Source organism: Dendrobates tinctorius, unplaced genomic scaffold, assembly GCF_039654945.1.
Source record: "Dendrobates tinctorius isolate UK_male_01 unplaced genomic scaffold, ASM3965494v1 ptg000134l, whole genome shotgun sequence".
Lineage (NCBI taxonomy): Eukaryota > Metazoa > Chordata > Amphibia > Anura > Dendrobatidae > Dendrobates > Dendrobates tinctorius.
This window is the reverse complement of record NW_027361802.1, coordinates 22,233,077-22,247,508: the sequence shown is the minus strand read 5'-3', so window position 1 is coordinate 22,247,508 and position 14,432 is coordinate 22,233,077.

The window sequence follows — 14,432 nt, the reverse complement described above, 5'->3', positions numbered from 1 at the left end:
GGCCGGGACCCCTCAGGGTCCGATTTTGTGGCCGGGGCCCCTCAGGGTCCGATTTTGTGGCCGGGGTCTCTCAGGGTCCGATTTTGTGGCCGGGGCCCCTCAGGGTCCGATTTTGTGGTTGGGGCCCCTCAGGGTCCGATTTTGTGGTTGGGGGCCCTCAGGGCCCGATTTTGTGGGTGGGGCCCCTTAGAGTCCGATTTGGTTGGCGGGGCCCCTCAGGGTCCGATTTTGTGGGCGGGCCCCTGAGGGTCCGATTTTGTGGCCAGGGCCCCTCAGGGTCCGATTTTGTGGTTGGGGCCCCTCAGGGTCTGATTTTGTGGCCGGGTCTACTCGGGGTCCGATTTTGTGGTTGGGGCCCCTCAGGGTCCGGTTTTGTGGTTGGGGGCCCTCAGGGTCCGATTTTGTGGCCGGGGCCCCTCAGGGTCCGATTTTGTGGTTGGGCCGCTCAGGGTCCGATTTTGTGGCTGCGGCCCTTCAGGTTCCGATTTTGTGGCCGGGGCCCTTCAGGTTCCGATTTTGTGGCCGGGGCCCCTCAGGGTCCGATTTTGTGGGTGGGGCCCCTCAGGGTCCGATTTTGTGGCTGGGGCCCCTCAGGGTCCGATTTTGTTGGTTGGGCTCCTCAGGATCCGATTTTGAGGGCGGGGCCCCTCAGGGTCCGATTTTGTGGCCGGGGTCTCTCAGGGTCCGATTTTGTGGCCGGGGCCCCTCAGGGTCCGATTTTGTGGTTGGGGCCCCTCAGGGTCCGGTTTTGTGGTTGGGGCCCCTCAGGGTCCGATTTTGTGGCCGGCGCCCCTCAGGGTCCCATTTCGTGGCCGGGGCCCCTCATTGTCCGATTTTGTGGCCGGGGCCCCTCAGGGTCCGATTTTGTGGCCGGGGCCCCTCAGGGTCCGATTTTGTGGTTGGGCCGCTCAGGGTCCGATTTTGTAGCCGGGGCCCCTCAGGGTCCGATTTTGTGGGTGGGGCCCTCAGGGTCCGATTTTGTGGGTGGGGCCCCTCAGGGTCCGATTTTGTGGCTGGCTCCCCTCAGGGTCCGATTTTGTGGGTGGGGCCCCTCAGGGTCCGATTTTGTGGCCGGGGCCCCTCAGGGTCTGATTTTGTGGCCGGGGCCCCTCAGGGTCCGATTTTGTGGCCGGGGCCCCTCAGGGTCCGATTTTGTGGCCGGGGCCCCTCTGGGTCCGATTTGGTGGGCGGGACCACTCTGGGTCCAATTTGGTGGGCGGGACCACTCTGGGTCCAATTTTGTGGTTGGGTCCCCTCAGGGTCCGATTTTGTGGTTGGGGCCCCTCAGGGTCCGATTTTGTGGCCGGGGTCTATCAGGGTCCAATTTTGTGACTGGGGCCCATCAGGGTCCGATTTTGTGGCCGCGGCCCCTCAGGGTCTGATTTTGTGGCAGGGGCCCCTCTGGGTCTGATTTTGTGGGCGGAGCCCCTCTGGGTCCAATTTTGTGGGCGGGACCACTCTGGGTCCGATTTGGTGGGCGGGACCACTCTGGGTCCGATTTGGTGGGCGGGACCACTCTGGGTCCTGATTTGGTGGGCGGGGCCTCTCAGGGTTCGATTTGGTGGGCGGGGCCCCACAGGGTCCGATTTGGTGGGCGGGGCCACTCTGGGTAAGATTTGGAGGCTGGGGTCGCTCAGCCTCCAATTTGGAGGCCGGGGTCGTTGAGCTTCCGATTTGGAGGCCGAGGTCAAAGAGCCTCTGATTTGGAGGCCGAGGTCAAAGAGCCTCTGATTTGGAGGCCGGGGTCGATGAACTTCCGATTTGGAGGCCGGGGTCGATGAGCCTCCGATTTGGAGGCCGGGGTGGCTCAGCCTCCGATTTGGAGGCCGGGGTGGCTCAGCCTCCGATTTGGAGGCCGGGGTCGATCAGCCTCCGATTTGGAGGCCGGGGTGGCTCAGCCTCCTATTTGGAGGCCGGGGTGGCTCAGCCTCCGATTTGGAGGCCGAGGTCAAAGAGCCTCTGATTTGGAGGCCGGGGTTGATGAACTGAGCCGGGGTGGCTCAGCCTCCGATTTGGAGGCCGGGGTGGATCAGCCTCCGATTTGGAGGCCGGGGTCGATCAGCCTCCGATTTGGAGGCCGGGGTGGATCAGCCTCCGATTTGGAGGCCGGGGTGGATCAGCCTCCTATTTGGAGGCCGGGGTGACTCAGCCTCCGATTTGGAGGCCGGGGTGGCTCAGCCTCCGATTTGGAGGCCGGGGTGGCTCAGCCTCCGATTTGGAGGCCGGGGTGGATCAGCCTCCGATTTGGAGGCCGGGGTCGCTCAGCCTCCGATTTGGAGGCCGGGGTCGATCAGCCTCCGATTTGGAGGCCGGGGTCGATCAGCCTCCGATTTGGAGGCCGGGGTGGCTCAGCCTCCTATTTGGAGGCCGGGGTGGCTCAGCCTCCGATTTGGAGGCCGGGGTCGATCAGCCTCCTATTTGGAGGCCGGGGTCGATCAGCCTCCGATTTGGAGGCCGGGGTCGATCAGCCTCCGATTTGGAGGCCGGGGTGGCTCAGCCTCCTATTTGGAGGCCGGGGTGGATCAGCCTCCGATTTGAAGGCCGGGGTGGATCAGCCTCCGATTTGGAGTCCGGGGTGGATCAGCCTCCGATTTGGAGGCCGGGGTGGCTCAGCCTCCGATTTGGAGGCCGGGGTCGATCAGCCTCCGATTTGGAGGCCGGGGTCGATCAGCCTCCGATTTGGAGGCCAAGGTGGCTCAGCCTCCGATTTGGAGGCCGGGGTGGCTCAGCCTCCGATTTGGAGGCCGGGGTGGCTCAGCCTCCGATTTGGAGGCCGGGGTGGCTCAGCCTCTGATTTGGAGGCCTGGGTCGATCAGCCTCTGATTTGGAGGCCTGGGTCGATCAGCCTCCGATTTGGAGGCCGGGGTGGATCAGGCTCTGATTTGGAGGCCGGGGTGGATCAGCCTCCGATTTGGAGGCCGGGGTGGCTCATTGTCCGATTTGGAGGCCGGGGTGGCTCAGTCTCCGATTTGGTGTGTCGGCCCTTTAAGACTCATTTGGGTGCGCTGGCCCTTTAACAATCACTTTGGCGCGTTGGCCCTTTAAGAGCTAGTTTGGCTGACTGGGCTTCTTTTAAATCCACTTTGGCGCACACATTCTCTCTCAGGGGCATGTGTCATGTGATGAAGCTAGATTTGCATTTGTGCTGTGGGTTTCACTTTAAGAGCTGATATTATGTGGCAGAGGCTCTGTGCTGGGGTTCAAGTGAAGTTCGTAGGCGTTGGCATAGTAACTGGGTCTGCCTGCGCATATCAATGAGCTCAACTGTCATTTCAATCGCCTCAGGGCACGTTTTGCCATTTCCTATTGAAAAGCATTGGAGACAGTGCATTCCAATGACGGGAAAAAAAATTTTCAAACGCAAATTGCGCAAAAACTACAAATCTGATCGACACGAAAAATACTTAGCACACCTCTCATGGACGCTGGCTTCGAAACGACACCTCAACGGAGTCTGTGCGTGTAGCGGTTCGGGCCGCATTAATTGCGGAAATCAACTTAATAATAATAACTAGATGTGTATTTCCTGAAGGAAGTACAGATAGTGCTTTGAAATGGTGCCTGGGCTGCCCCTTTAAGAGAGACTTGCCTGCTGCCCCTACAAGACTTTCAACTCAGGATCCATTTTAACTGTGGGTGCCTCTCAGGGGTCATGTTGGCCTGAGGGGCCCCTCAGGGTCTGATTTGGTGGGCAGGGCCCCTCAGAGATCAATTTGGTCAGCGGGGCCCCTCAGGGTCAGATTTGGTGGTTGGGGCCCCCTCAGGGTCAGATTTTGTGTCCGGGGCCCCTCAGGGTCAGATTTTGTAGTTGGGGCCGTTTTGTTGGACGGGACTACTCTGGGTCCGATTCGGCGAGCGGGGCCACTCTGGGTCCGATTCGGCGAGCGGGGCCACTCTGGGTCCGATTCGGCGAGCGGGGCCACTCTGGGTCCGATTCGGCGAGCGGGGCCACTCTGGGTCCGATTCGGCGAGCGGGGCCACTCTGGGTCCGATTTGGAGACCAGGGTGGCTCAGCCTCCGATTTGGAGCCTGGGGTCACTCAGCTTTCGATTTGGCGCGCCGGCCCTTTAAGAATCAGTTAGGCGCGTCGGCCTTTTAAGAGCCAGTTTGGTGCACTGGGCTTCTAAATCCACTTTGGCGCACATTATCTTTCAGGGGCATGCGTCATGTGATGAACCTAGATTTGCATTTGTGCTTTGGGTTTCGCTTTAAGAGCTGATACCTGGCAGAAACTGTGTCCTGCTGGGGTCATGTAAAGTTCGTAGGCGTTGGCATAGTAACTGGGTGTGCCTGCGCATATCAATGAGCTTAACTGCCACCTCACGACTGCCCCATGTTTTCCCTATGGCAACATTTTCCCATTAAAATGCATTGAGACAATGCATTCCAATGACAGGAAAATGATTTTTCAAACACAAATTGCGCAAAAACTACAAATCTGATCGACACGAAAAATACTTAGCACACCACTAGTGGACGCTGGCTTTGAAAAGACGCCCAACGGAGTCTGTGCGTGTAGCGGTTCGGGCCGCATTAATTGCGGAAATCAACTGAATAGTAATAATAATACTAGATGTGTATTTCCTGAAGGAAGTACAGATAGTGGTTTGAAATGGTGCCCGGGCTGCGACTTTAAGAGAGACTTGCCTGCTGCCCCTGCACGACTTTCAACTCAGTATCCGTTTTACCTGTGGGTGCCTCTCAGGGGCCACTTTGGCCTGTGGGGCCCCTCAGGATCCGATTCAGTGGACTGGGCTCCTCAGGGCTTGAATTGGTGGGCTGATTTGGTGGGCGAGGCCCCTCAGGGTCCGGTTTGGTGGGCACGGCCCCTCAGGGTCTGATTTGGCAGGCGGGACCCCTCTGGGTCCGATTTGGTGGGCGGGGCCCCTCAGAGTTCGATTTGGTGGGTGGGGCACCACAGGGTCCGATTTGCTGGGCGGGGCCCCACAGGGTCTGATTTGGTGGGAGGGGCCACTCTGGGTCCAATTTGGTGAGCGGGGCCCCACAGGGTCCGATTTGGTGAGTGGGGCCTCTCAGGGTCCAATTTCGTGGGCGGAGCTCCTCTGGTTCCGATTTGGTAGACGGGGCCTCTCAGGGTCCGATTTGGTGGGCGGGTCCCCTCAGGATCCGATTTGGTGGGTGGGGCTCTTCAGGGTATGATTTGGCAGGTGGGGCCCATGAGGGTCTGATTTGGTGGGCGGTGCCCCTCATGGCCTGATTTGGTGGGCGGGGCCACTCTGGGTCTGATTAGGTGGGTGGGGCCCCTTAGGGTCAGATTTGGTGGGTGGGACCCCTCAGGGTCTGATTTGGTGGGCGGGGCCACTCTGGGTCCAATTTGGTGGGCGGGGCCCTTCAGGGTACAATTTGGTAGGCGGGACCACTCTGAGTCTGATTTGGTGGGGGGGCCCCTCAGGGTTCAATTTGGTGGGCGGGCCACTCTGGGTCCGATTTGGAGGGCGGGGCCACTACGGGTCTGATTTGGTGAGCGGGGCCCCTCAGGGTCCAATTTGGTGGGCGGGGCCTCTCTGGGTCTGATTTGGAGGGCGGGGCCACTCCGGGGCCAATTTGTTGGCCTGGGTGGCTCAGCCTCCGATTTGTAGGCCAGGGTCGATCAGCCTCCGATTTGGAGCCAGGGGTCACTCAGCATTCGATTTGGCACGCCAGCCCTTTAAGGCTCATTTTGGTGCGCCGGCCCTTTAAGATTCACTTAGGCGCGTCGGCTGTTTAAGAGCTAGTTTGGCGCACTGGGCTTCTAAATTCACTATGGCGTACATTCTCTCTCAGGGGCACGCGTCATGTGATGAAGCTAGATTTGCATTTGTGCTGTGGGTTTCGCTTTAAGAGCTGATATTATCGCCAGAAACTGTGTCCTGCTGGGGTCATGTGAAGTTCTTTGGCGCTGGCATAGTAACTGGGTCTGCCTGCGCATATCAATGATCTAAACTGCCATTTGAATCGCCTCAGGGCATGTTTTCTCTAAGGCAAAATTTCCCCATTGAAAAGCATTGAGACAATACATTCAAATGACGGGAAAAAAAAATTTCTAATGCAAATTGCACAAAAACTACAAATCCAATCGATACGAAAATTACTTAGCACACCTCTCATGGATGCTGGCTTCGAAACGACACCTCAACGGAGTCTGTGCATGTAGCGGTTCGGGACGCATTAATTGCGGAAATCAACTGAATAATAAGAATAAGTTAGCAGCGGTCGGATTACAACATTAATACTAGATGTGTATTTCCTGAAGGAAGTACAGATAGTGGTTTGAAATGCTGCCCAAGCTGCCCCTTTAAGAGAGACTTGCCTGCTGCACCTGCAAGACTTTCAACTCAGGATCCGTTTTAACTGTGGGTGCCTCTCAGGGGCCACTTTGTCCTCAGGGTCCGATTTTGTGGGTGGGGCCCTCAGGGCCCGATTTTGTGGGTGGGGCACTTCAGGGTCCGATTTGGTGGGTGGGGCCCCTCAGGGTCCGATTTGGTGGCCGGGTCCCCTCAGGGGCTGATTTGGTGGGTGGGGCCCCTAAGGGTCCGATTTTGTGGCCGGGGCCCCTCAGGGTCTGATTTGGTGGTTGGGGCTCCACAGGGTCCAATCTTGTGGCCGGGGCCCCTCAGGGTCCGATTTTGAGGGTGGGGCCCCTCAGGGTCCGATTTTGTGGCCGGGGCCCCTCAGGGTCCGATTTGGTGGGTGGGGCCCCTCAGGGTCCGATTTGGTGAGCGGGGCCCCTCAGGGTCCAATTTGGTGAGCGGGGCCCCTCAGGGTCTGATTTGGTGGGCGGGAACTATCAGAGTCCGATTTGGTTGGTGGGGCCCCTCAGGGTCCAATTTGGTGGGCGGGGCCCCTCGGGGTCCGATTTGGTGGGTGGGGCCCCTCGGGGTCCGATTTGGTGGGCGGGGACCCTCGGGGTCCGATTTGGTGGGTGGGGCCCCTCGGGGTCCGATTTGGTGAGCGGGGCCCCTTTAGGTCTGATTTGGTAGGCGGGCCACTCTGGGTCCGATTTGGTGGGCGGGGCCCCTCAGAGTTCAATTTGGTCAGCGGGGCCCCTCAGGGTCCGATTTTGTGGTTGGGGCCTTTCAGAATCCGATTTAGTGGGCGGGGCCCCTCGGTCTGATTTTGTGGGCGGGGCCCCTCAGGGTCCGATTTTGTGGCCGGGTCCCCTCAGGGTCTGGATTTGTGGGTGGGGCCCCTCAGGGTCTGATTTTGTGGGTGGGGCCCCTCAGAGTCCAATTTTGTGGCTGGGGCCCCTCAGGGTCTAATTTTGTGGCTGGGGCCCCTCAGGGTCCGATTTGGTGAGCGGGGCCCCTCAGGGTCCAATTTGGTTGGCGGGGACCCTCGGGGTCCGATTTGGTGGGCGGGATCCCTCGGGGTCCGATTTGGTGGGCGGGGCCCCTCGGGGTCCGATTTGGTGGGCGGGGCCCCTCAGGGTACGATTTGGTGAGCGGGGCCCCTCGGGGTTCGATTTGGTGAGCGGGGCCACTCTAGGTCTGATTTGGTGGGCGGACCACTCTGGGTCCGATTTGGTGGGTGGGGCCCCTCAGAGTTCAATTTGGTGGGCGGGGACACAGTCTGATTTTGTGGGTTGGGCCCCTCAGAGTCCGATTTTGTGGCCGGGGCCCCTCAGGGTCCGATTTTGTGGCCGGTGCTTCTCGGGGTCCGATTTTGTGGTTGGGGCCCCTCAGGGTCCGATTTTGTGGCCGGAGCCTCTCAGGATCCGATTTTGTGGTTGGGGCCCCTCAGGATCTGATTTTGTGGCCGGGGTCCCTCAGGGTCCGATTTTGTGGCCGGGGCCTCTGAGGGTCCAGTTTTGTGGGTGGGGCCCCTCAGGGTCCGATTTTGTGATTGGGGCCCCTCATGATCCGATTTTGTTGGTGGGGCCCCTCAGGATCCGATTTTGTGGGTGGGGCCCCTCAGGGTTCAATTTTGAAGGTGGGGCCCCTCAGGGTCCGATTTTGTGGCCGGGGCCCCTCAGGGTCCGATTTGGTGGCCGGGGCCCGTCAGGGTCCGATTTTGTGGCCGGGGTCCCTCAGGGTCCGATTTTGTGGGTGGGGCCCCTCAGGGTCCGATTTTGTGAGTGGGGCCCCTCAGGGTCCGATGTTGTGGCCGGGGCCCTTCAGGGTCTGATTTTGTGGCTGGATCCCCTCAGGGTCCGATTTTGTGGGTGGGGCCCCTCGGGGTCCGATTTTGTGGCCGGGGCCCCTCAGGGTCCGATTTTGTGGGTGGGGCCCCTTAGGATCTGATTTTGTGGGTGGGGCCACTCTGGGTCCGATTTGGTGGGCAGGGCCACTCTGTGTCCAATTTGGATGCCAGGGTTACTCAGCCTCCTTTTTGTAGGCCAAGGTCTATCAGCCTCCGATTTGGAGCCTTGGGTCACTCAGCTTTCGATTTGGCACGCCGGCCCTTTAAGACTCATTTTGGTGCGCCGGCTCTTTAAGAATCACTTTGGCGCGTTGGCCCTTTAAGAGCCAGGGTGGCTCACTGGGCTTCTAAATCCACTATGGCGCACACATTCTCTCTCAGGGGCATGCGTCATGTGATGAAGCTAGATTTGCATTTGTGCTGTGGGTTTTGCTTTAAGAGCTGATATTATGTGGCAGAAGCTCTCTTCCGATTTGGAAGCCGGGGTCGATCAGCCTCCGATTTGGAGGCCGGGGTCGATCAGCCTCCGATTTGGAGGCCGGGGTCGATCAGCCTCCGATTTGGAGGCCGGGGTCGATCAGCCTCCGATTTGGAGGCCGGGGTCGATCAGCCTCCGTTCTGGAGGCCGGGGTCGCTCAGCCTCCGTTCTGGAGGCCGGGGTCGCTCAGCCTCCGATTTGGAGCCTGGGGTGGCTCAGCCTCCGATTTGGAGGCCGGGGTGGCTCAGCCTCCGATTTGGAGGCCGGGGTGGCTCAGCCTCCGATTTGGAGGCCGGGGTGGCTCAGCCTCCGATTTGGAGGCCGGGGTGGCTCAGCCTCCGAGTTGGAGGCCGGGGTGGCTCAGCCTCCGAGTTGGAGGCCGAGGTCGATCAGCCTCCGATTTGGAGGCAGGGGTCGATCAGCCTCTGATTTGGGGGCTGGGGTCGATCAGCCTCCGATTTGGGGGCCGGGGTGGCTCAGCCTCCGATTTGGGGGCCGGGGTGGCTCAGCCTCCGATTTGGAGGCCAGGGTGGCTCAGCCTCTGATTTGGAGGCCAGGGTGGCTCAGCCTCTGATTTGGGGGCCGGGGTGGCTCAGCCTCCGATTTGGAGGCCAGGGTGGCTCAGCCTCCGATTTGGAGGCCAGGGTGGCTCAGCCTCCGATTTTGATGCCGGGTTCAATCAGCCTCCGATGTGGAGCATGGGGCCACTCAGCTTTCGATTTGGAGCGCCGGCCCTTTAAGAATCACTTTGGCGCGTCGGTCCTTTAAGAGCCAGTTTGGCTCACTGGGCTTCTAAATCCACTTTGGTGCACATTCTCTCTCAGGGGCATGCGTCATGTGATGAAGCTGCCCCATGTCTTAATATGGCAAAATTTTCCTATTGAAATGCATTGAGACAATGCATTCCAATGACGAGAAAAAAATGTTTCAAATGCAAATTGCTCAAAAGCTATAAATCCGATAGACACAAAAAATACTTAGCACACCTCTCGTGGACGGTGGCTTCGAAACGACGCCTCAACGGAGTCTGTGTGTGTAGCGGTTCGGGCCGCATTAATTTCGGAAATCAACTGAATAAAGATAACAAAATTAACACTAGATGTGTATTTCCTGAAGGAAGTACAGATAGTGGTTTGAAATGGTGCCCGGGCTGCCCCTTTAAGAGAGACTTGCCTGCTTCCCCTGCAAGACTTTCAACTCAGGATCCGTTTTAACTGTATGTGCCTCTCAGGGGCCACTTTGGCCTCAGGGTCTGATTTTGTGGCTGGATCCCCTCAGGGTCCGATTTTGTGGGTGGTGCCCCTCAGGGTCCGATTTTGTGGCCGAGGCCCCTCAGGGTCCAATTTTGTGGGTGGGGCCCTTCAGGGCCCGATTTTGTGGCCGGGGCTCCTCAGGGTCCGATTTTGTGGTTGGGGCCCCTCAGGTTCCGATTTTGTGGGTGGGGCCACTCTGGGTCTGATTTGGTAGGCGGGGCCCCTTAGGGTCTGATTTTCTGGCCGGGGCCCCTCAGGGTCTGATTTTGTGGGTGAGGCCCCTCAGGGTCCGATTTTGTGGTTGGGACCCCTCAGGATCCGATTTTGTGGTTGGGGCCCCTCAGGGTCCGATTTTGTGGCCGGGGCCCCTCAGGGTCCGATTTTGTGACTGGGGCCCATCAGGGTCCGATTTTGTGGCTGAGGCCCCTCAGGGTCTGATTTTGTTGGGGCCCCTCAGGGTCTGATTTTGTTGGGGCCCCTCAGGGTCAGATTTTGTGGGTGGGGCCCCTTAGGGTCTGATTTTGTTTGCGGAGCCCCTCTGGGTCCAATTTGGTGGGCGTGACCACTCTGGGTCCATTTTGGTGGGCGGGACCACTCTGGGTCCAATTTGGTGGGTGGGGCCACTCGGGGGCCGATTTGGTGGGCGGGGCCACTCGGGGGTCGATTTGGTGGGTGGGGCCACTCGGGGGGCCAATTTGGTGGGCGGGGCCACTCGGGGGCCGATTTGGTGGGTGGGGCCACTCGGGGCCCGATTTGGTGGGTGGGGCCAATTTGGTGGGCGGGGCCAATTTGGTGGGCGGGGCCACTTGGGGGCCGATTTGGTGGGCGGGGACACTCGGGGGCAGATTTGGTGGGCGGGGCTACTCTGGGTCTGATTTGGTGAGCGGAGCCACGCTGGGTCCGATTTGAAGGCCAGGGTCGATCAGCCTCCAATTTGGAGGCTGGGGTGGCTAAGCCTCCGATTTGGAGCCTGGGGTCACTCAGTTTTCGATTTGGCGCGCTGGCCCTTTAAGAATCACTTTGGCGCGTCGGCCGTTTTAGAGACAGTTTGGCTCACTGGGCTTCTAAATCCACTTTGGCGCACATTCTCTCTCAGGGGCATGCTTCATGTGATGAGGCTAGATTTGCATTTGTGCTGTGGGTTTCGCTTTAAGAGCTGATATTATGTGCCAGAGGCTCTGTCCTGGGGGCATCATGTGACGTTCGTAGGCGTTGGCATAGTAAATGGGTGTGCCTGCGCATATCAATGAGCTTTACTGCCATTTGAATTGCCTCAGGGCACGTTTTTAAGTTGCCCATTGAAAAGCATTGAGACATGCATTCCAATGGCGGGAAAAAAAATTTTCTAACGCAAATTGCGCAAAAACTACAAATCCGATCGACACGAAAAATACTTAGCACACCTCTCGTGGACGCTGGCTTCGAAACAACACCTCAACGGAGTCTGTGCGTGTAGCGGTTCGGGCCGCATTAATTGCGGAAATCAACTGAATAAAAAGAAAAAGTTAGCAGCGTTCGGATTACAACATTAACACTAGATGTGCATTTCCTGAAGGAAGTACAGATAGTGGTTTGAAATGGTGCCCGGGCTGCCCCTTTAAGATAGACTTGCCTGCTGCCCCTGCAAGACTTTCAACTATGGATCCGTTTTAACTGTGGGTGCCTCTCAGGGGCCACTTTGGCCTCAGGGTCTGATTAGTTGGGTGGGGCCCCTCAGGATCCTATTCGGTGGCCTGGGTTCCTCAGGGCTTGAATTGGTGGCCGGGATCCCTCAGGGTCCGATTTTGTGGGTGGGGCCCCTCAGGGTCAGATTTTGTGGGTGGGGCTCCTCAGGGTTCGATCTTGTGGCCAGAGCCCCTCAGGGTCAGATTTGGTGGGCAGGGCCCCTCAGAGTCCAATTGGGTGGGTAGGGCCACTCTGGGTCCGATTTGGTGAGCGGGGCCCCTCAGGGTCCAATTTGGTGGGAGGGACCCCTCAGGGTTCGATTTGGTGGGCGGAGCCCCTCAGGGTCCGATTTGTTGGGCGGTGCCCCTTAGGGTCCGATTTGGTGGGGGAAGCCTCTCGGTCTGATTTGGTGGGTGGGACCCCTCAGGGTCCGATTTGGTGGGTGGGGCCTTTCAGAATCCGATTTGGTGGGCGGGGCCCCTCAGGGTCCGATTTGGTGGGTGGGGCCTTTCAGAATCCGATTTGGTGGGCGTGGCCCCTCAGGGTCCGATTTGGTGGGCGGGGCCCCTTAGGGTCCGATTTGGTGGGCGGGGACGCACTTTGGCGCACATTCTCTCTCAGGGGCATGCGTCATGTGATGAAGCTAGATTTGCATTTGTGCTGTGGGTTTCGCTTTAAGAGCTGATATTATGTGGCAGAAGCTGTCCTTGGGGCGTCATGTGACGTTCGTAGGCGTTGGCATAGTAACTGGGTGTGCCTGCGCATATCAATGAGCTTTACTGCCATTTCAATCGCTTCAGGGCACGTTTTAAGTTTACCATTCAAATGCATTGAGACGCAAATTGCGCAAAAACTACAAATCCGATCGACACGAAAAATACTTAGCACATCACTCGTGGACGCTAGCTTCGAAACAACGCCTTAACGGAGTCTGTGCGTGTAGCGTTTTGGGCCGCATTAATTGCGGAAATCAACTGAATAACTTGTGATTGGCGCATTATAATTGTAATACTAGATGTGTATTTCCTGAAGGAAGTACAGATAGTGGTTTGAAATGGTGCCCGGGCTGCCCCTTTAAGAGAGACTTGCCCGCTGACTCTGCAAGACTTTCAACTCAGGATCCGTTTTAACTGTGGGTGCCTCTCAGGGGCCACTTTGGCCTCAGGGTCCGATTTTGTGGCCGGGGCCCCTCAGGGTCCGATTTTGTGGGTGGGGCCCCTCTGGGTCCGATTTTCTGGCCGGGGCCCCTCAGGGTCCGATTTGGTGGGCGGGGCCCCTCAGGGTCCGATTTGGTGGGCGGGACCCCTCAGAGTCTGATTTGGTGAACGGGGCCCCTCAGGGTCCGATTTGGTGGGTGGGGCCCCTCAGGGTCCGATTTGATGGGTGGGGCCCCTCAGGGTCCGATTTGATGGGCGGGGCTACTCTGGGTCTAATTTGGTGGGGGGGCCCTTCAGGATCCGATTTGGTGGTCAGGGCCCCTGAGTCCGCTTTGGTAAGTGGGGCCCCTCAGCGTACGATTTGGTGGGCGCCGCCACTCTGGGTCCAATTTTGTGGGCGGAGCCCCTCAGGGTCCAATTTGGTGGGCGGGCCCTCAGGGTCCGATTTGGTGGGCAGGGCCTTTCAGAGTCCGATTTGGTGAGCAGGTCCCCTCAGGGTCTGATTTGGTGAGTGGGGCCCTTCAGGGGCCACTTTGGCCTTTGGGGCCCCTCAGGATCCAATTCGGTGGCCTGGGCTTGAATTGGTGGCCGGGGCCCTTCAGGGTCCGATTTGGTGGGTGGGGCCCCTCTGGGTCCGATTTGGTGGGCGGGGCCCTTCAGGGTTTGATTTGGTGGGCGGGACCCCTCAGGGTCCGATTTGGTGGGCGACGCCCCTCAGGGTCCGATTTGGTGAGCGGGGCCCCTCAGGCTCCGATTTGGTGAGCGGGACCCCTCAGGGTCCGATTTGGTGGGCCGGACCCCTCAGTCTGATTTGGTGAGTGGGGCCCCTCAGGGTCCGATTTGGAGGGCAAAGCCCCTCTGGTACCGATTTTTTTTGGCGGGGCCCCTCTGGGTCCGATTTGGTGGGCGGGGCCCCTCAGGGTCCGATTTGGTGGGCGGGTCCCCTCAGGTTGCAAATTACTGGGCGTGGCCCCTCAGGGTCCGATTTTGTGGCAGGGGCCCCTCAGGGTCCGATTTTGTGGGTGGGGCCCCTCAGGGTCCGATTTTGTGGGCGGGGCCCCTCAGAGTCTGATTTGGTGGGCGGGGCCCCTCAGGGTTCGAATAGGTGGGTTGGGCAACTCTGGGTCTGATTTGGTGAGCGGGGCCCATCAGGGTCCGATTTGGTGGGTGGGCGGAGCCCCTCTGGGTCCAATTTGGTGGGCAGGTCCCCTCAGGGTCCGATTTGGTGGGCGTGGCCCCTCAGGGTCCGTTTTTGTGGCAGGGGTCCCTCAGGGTCCGATTTTGTGGGTGGGGCCCTTCAGAGTCCGATTTTGTGGGTGATTTTGTGGGTGGGGCCCCTCAGGGTCCAATTTTGTGGCCGGGGCCCCTCAGGGTCCGATTTTGTGGCCGGGGCCCCTCATGGTCCAATTTGGTGGGCGGGGCCACTCTCGGTCTGATTTGTTGGGCGGGGCCCCTCTGGGTCCGATTTGGTGGGCAGGGCCCCTCTGGGTCCGGTTTGGTGGGCGGGGCCCCTCAGGGTCCGATTTGATGGTCGGGGCCCCTCAGGGTCCGATTTGGTGGGCGGGGCCACTCTGGGTCCGAGTTGGTGGGCGGGGCCCTTCACAGTCCGATTTGTTAAGCGGTTTTCCTCAGGGTCCGATTTGGTGGACGGGGCCACTCTGGGTCCGATTTGGTGGGCGGGGCCCTTCAGTCTCCAATTTGGTGGGCGTGGACACTGAGTCTGATTTGGTGGGCGGGGCC